Source organism: Ovis canadensis, chromosome 7, assembly GCF_042477335.2.
Source record: "Ovis canadensis isolate MfBH-ARS-UI-01 breed Bighorn chromosome 7, ARS-UI_OviCan_v2, whole genome shotgun sequence".
Taxonomy (NCBI): Eukaryota; Metazoa; Chordata; class Mammalia; order Artiodactyla; family Bovidae; genus Ovis; species Ovis canadensis.
In genome coordinates, this window is record NC_091251.1 from 82,700,066 (window position 1) to 82,705,849 (window position 5,784).

Genomic DNA, 5,784 nt, shown 5'->3' on the forward strand with positions numbered 1-5,784 from the left:
TTCCAGTCCTGTGACCACTGCTGAGTTTTCCAAATTTGCTGGCATATTGAGGGCAGCACTTTCACAGCATCATCTTTCAGGATTTGAAACAGCTCAACTGGAATTCCATCACCTCCACTAGCTTTGTTCATAGTGATGCTTTCCAAGGCCCACTTGACTTCACATTCCAGGATGTCTGGCTCTAGATGAGTGATCACATCATCATGATTATCTGAGTCGTGAAGATCTTTTTTGTACAGTTCTTCCATGTATTCTTGCCACCTCTTCTTAATATCTTCTGCTTCTGTTAGGTCTATTTAGTCTGTAGTAGCCTCCTGGGTTGGGAGTACAATAATACATTATAGTGATGACTGAAATTATTTGAAATGTACCAATTAGGTTTTTATTACTAGTATTCCTTTATTATGTGAAACAGTTCAGTACAGCAATGTTAAATGATACTTTTTTGGACTCATTTCAGTTAATGAATTCACAAGATTTGTGTGTTAGTCATTTTGGGGGAAGCAATATAGTATAGTTATTAAAATGGGATTTGGTGTTACATCTGAGTTTGGATCTCAGGCTTATGATTTATGTAATTGAGATATATTAGCTGCAAAAAATGTATATATATATACATATAGACAGAGAAGTCTGGCGGGCTACAGTCCATAGAGTCACAAAAGTTGAACACGACAGTAACTAAATAGCAACAGTACATACATACACACACGCATATATATATTATGTATATATCTTTTTTGTCACTGATAGAAATTTTCTCATATCATTAAGAAACACTAATTATCTGCTTTAGTGATTATATAACTTTGATAGATATAAAAGACTATTAGAGTATCCCTCAAATAATAGGCATTTTAAGTTGTTTAAAGATTTACACTATTATAATAGTGCCATGCCATGCTTTCCCTTTACCATGGATTCTTCTGAAACTGCCACGATGTCTCTCCATTCATTCATGGCCAGGTTTTCTCACCTTCATTCACTTATCAAAATGTTCCTGTTTGGATTCCATTTCTACTGTTCCCCCAACATAAAGTTTTTATTAAAGTCATCATTTACTTTCATATTATCAAACCAACTACAGTTGACCCTTGAACAACGGTTTGAACTGTGCAGGTTCACTTATACATGGATTCTTTTCATTAGTAAATGCTAAGCTACTACAGGTCTGAAATTGTTTCCATGGAAACATAGGGCCTACTATAAATTATATACAGATTAAAACCCCAGCTGTTCAAGTGTTCACTATAGTTACTTTTATATTCCTGTCTTATTTGGCAACCCACTCCAGTATTCTTGCCTGGAAAATCCCATGGACGGAGGATCCTGGTAGGCTACAGTCCATGGAGTCACAAAGAGTTGGACACGGCTGAGCGACTTCACTTTCTTAAGCAGTACTTGACACTTTTGACAACTGCTTGAGTCACCTTCTTTTTTTCTTTTGGACTTCCCTGACACCACTTGATCTTTATTTTCTTCTTGTCTCCCTGACTACTTCTCAGTCGCCTTTGCTGCTTTTCCTTTTCTGTCTGACCTCTGTCTGAATTTTGTAATTTCTTCATAAATGGTTCAGGCCACCTCTTCTTATTCTACATTTCATCATAGACAATCGCATTCACTCCCAAAACCTTACATATCATCAATAAATTAATGATGTTCAAATACATGTACTCAACCTCTCTTAGCACTGCACCTGTGTATGTAACCATTTATCTCCATCTGATACAATCAAAGTAGCTTGACCTTATTGAACTTGCCCTAAAACCAGCTTCTCTGACTTCCACTTTTAGTAGTACACACATAATTCACATCAGACATCTCAGAGAACTGTGGAAGCTGTGCAAAAAATTTTAAAATCTGTGTCAAAAGTATCAGTGAATCAAGAAGACAGTGAAGGATTATATCACCAAGACCCAAGGCAGAATGAAACTTCGAGACCTGAGCTCAGCATTTGAGCTACTTTTCTTCTAGGAACATTGGCTGATTCAGGAGGAGGTGGCTGGGAAGACAACTAACACTTTTGGCAGACTTCCTACTAAGTTAAAGCATTAAAGATGGAGTTCAGGGCTCTCCAAAGAAGGAGGGTGAAAAAAAAATAGATCAATTTTGAATCTTTTCAATCTTGTCAAGCGGGCTTCCCTGGTAGCTCACCTGGTAAAGAATCTGCCTGTAATGCAGGAGACCCTGGTTTGATTCTGGATTGGGAAGATCTCCTAGAGAAGGAAATGGCAGCCCACTCCAGTATTCTTGTCTGGAAAATCCCAAGGACAGAGGAGCCTGGTGGGCTACAGTCCGTGGGGTCGCAAAGAGTCAGACACGACTGAACAACTAAGCCCAAATCTTTTCAAAACTGGATTAAGGTGATCCTGGATTTGTAGTGTACCTAGCTACTACCCTGAGCAAATATAAATCTTCTCTAGACCTTTTAATTATTTTTATAATTTTTCATATTTATGTTGGAAAATCTAAAACACCTGAGGAGAAAAGACAACATGATCAAAATCCAAGAAAAACAACAGACAATAGGAACAAACCCACAGGGGTTTATGACTAGAGGTTTGTACCTCTGAATCCCCTTCCAATTTTGCCCCCTCCCATCAGTCACCTGTTTGTAGCTATGTGTCTGTTGTTTTGTTTTTTAGATTATGCATAAAAGTGAGATTATGTGGTAGTTTTGTCTGATACATTTCACTTAGCATAATACCCCTCTAGATCCATCCATGTTGTCTCAAGTGGCAAGATTTTTTTAATGGCTGAGTTATTGCATTGGATCAATATTTATATACCACATTTTCTTTATCCATCAACGGACACAGGTTGCTGCTGAAATTCTCCATCTTGTGTTTCAAAATATTTAAATAAACCAAACATAGTTTTCCACCCTGTGTCTACTCCCATTATCTGGGATTCCCTGTGGGCAAAATGAGCACTATCTTCTATGCACATAAATTTAAGTGTATCTAAACAGAACTGTGTTATAGTTCATCATTTGCTTTCTTCACTCATCACTGTGTTCTAGGATGTTGCCATGTGTGCATTTATTCCATTGCTTTTACTTGCTTTATGTTGTACCCCATGCTGTACTCCATGGTGTCACTCTACCATTTACACCTTCCACATTTCCCAGTGGTAGCCACCAGGGTGGCCTCCAGCCTCTCCAACAACTATTCCAGTTATTTTATGGGTGTTAATCAAGATTGCTGGGAGAAATATCAATAACCTCAGATATGCAGATGACACCTCCCTTATGACAGAAAGTGAAGAAGAACTAAAGAGCCTCTTGATGAAAGTGAAAAAGAGTGAAAAAGTTGGCTTAAAACTCAACATTCAGAAAACTAAGATCATGACGTCCGGTCCCATTCCGTTCAGTTCAGTTCAGTCGCTCAGTCGTGTCCGACTCTTTGCGACCCCATGAATCGCAGCATGCCAGGCCTCCCTGTCCATCACCAACTCCCGGAGTTCACTCAGACTCATGTCCTTCGAGTCGGTGATGCCATCCAGCCATCTCATCCTCTGTCATCCCCTTCTCCTGCCCCCAATCCCTCCCAGCATCAGAGTCTTTTCCAATGAGTCAACTCTTCTCATGAGGTGGCCAAAGTACTGGAGTTTCAGCTTTAGCATCATTCCTTCCAAAGAAATCCCAGGGCTGATCTTCAGGATGGATTGGTTGGATCTCCTTGCAGTCCAAGGGACTCTCACGAGGCTTCTCCAACACCACAGTTGAAACATCAATTCTTCGGCGCTCAGCCTTCTTCACAGTCCAACTCTCACATCCATACATGACCACTGGAAAAACCATAGCCTAGACTAAACGGACCTTAGTCGGCAAAGTAATGTCTCTGCTTTTCAATATGCTAAATCGGTTGGTCATAACTTTTCTTCCAAGGAGTAAGTGTCTTTTAATTTCATGGCTGCAATCACCATCTGCTATGATTTTGGAGCCCCCCAAAATAGAGTCTGACACTGTTTCCACTGTCTCCCCATCTATTTCCCATGAAGTGATGGGACCAGATGCCATGATCTTCGTTCTCTGAATGTTGAGCTTTAAGCCAACTTTTTCACTCTCCACTTTCACTTTCATCAAGAGGGCTTTTAGTTCCTCTTCACTTTCTGCCATAAGGGTGGTGTCATCTGCATATCTGAGGTTATTGATATTTCTCCTGGCAATCTTGATTCCAGCTTGTGATTCTTGCAGCCCAGCGTTTCTCATTAGATGGGAAAACAATTGAAACAATGACAGACTTTATTTTCTTGGGCTCCAAAATCATTGCAGATGGTGACTGCAGCCATGAAATTAAAAAACGCTTGCTCCTTGGAAGAAAAGCTATGACCAACCTAGTGGTGGTGGTGGTTTAGTCACTAAGTCATGTCTGACTCTTGTGACCCTATGGATTGATAGCCTGCCAGGCTCCTCTGTCCATGGGATTCTCCAGGCAAGAATACTAGAATGGGCTGCCATTTCCTTCTCCGGGGATCTTCCCATCCCAGGGATTGAACCCAGCTCTCCTGCATTGCAGGCAGATTCTTTACCAACCTAGACAGCATATTAAAAAGCAGAGACACTGCTTTGCCAACAAAGGTCCATCTAGTCAAAGCTATGGTTTTTCCCGTAGTCATGTATTGGTGTGGAGTTGGACCATAAAGAAACCTGCGTGCTGAAGAATTGATGCTTTTAAACTGTGGTATTGGAGAAGACTCTTGAGAGTCCCTTGGATTGTAAGGAGATCCAACCTTAGGATTTAGTCAATCCTAAAGGATGGACAGGGAGGCCTGGCGTGCTGTGATTCATGGGGTTGCAAAGAGTCGGACATGACTGAGCGACTGAACTGAACTGAAAGGAAATCAGTCCTGAATATTCATTGGAAGGACTGATGCCTCCAGGACTTTGGCCACCTGATGCGAAGAACTGACTCATTGGAAAAGACCCTGGTGCTGGGAAAGATTGAAGGCAGGAGAAGAAGGGGTGACAGAGGATGAGATGGTTGGATAGCATCACCAATGTGATGGACATGAGTTTGAACAAGCTCTGGGAAATGGTGATGGACAGGGAAGCCTGGCGTGCTGCAGTTTGTGGGATTGCAAAGAGTCAGACACAACTGAGTGACTGAACTGAACTGAACTGAACCTTGTCTATAACTAAAATGTGAACCACTTAGCAATGAGAACCATGTTTTTCTTCCCCTGTTCTTCTCCCTTGATAGTAAATAGTCAAGGAACATCTGTTGGTTTTCTGTTGTAGCCTACGCATGTTTTCTACTGTAAGACACTAAAGGTTAAAGTAAAATTAACAATAATAACTAAAGTAAGAAAGTCACCAATGGAATCTTCCTGAGCTGAGTTTAACCCAGGCTTTACCCATTACTAGCTCTGTGACCTTGGGAAAGTAATATCTACTTGCTTTGGGCATTTTTTTCTTCATCTACAAAGGTGGATAATACCACCTACCTTAGAGTGTTGTTATGAGGAATAAGTTAATTAACTAATTACAAACCACCTCAGTACAGCAAATGACACATAACAGGTTTTAAAAAATAATGGCTGCTATGAGTCCTACCTACGGTGTCAAATTCCGGTCATTTGTACCTATGAACTCTTCCAAGAGAGTGTGAGCACCTTGGAGGCAGGACCTTTTCAGACACTTCTTTGTATCTGCCCACTACCCAGCACTCTGCCTCATGTAATAGCCCGTGCATTTATGGTAAATGGATTACTGTAATTCTTTGGTTAGCATTCTGCTAACCTAGATTTTAAGCATATATACTAGAGTACGTTACCCAGGAA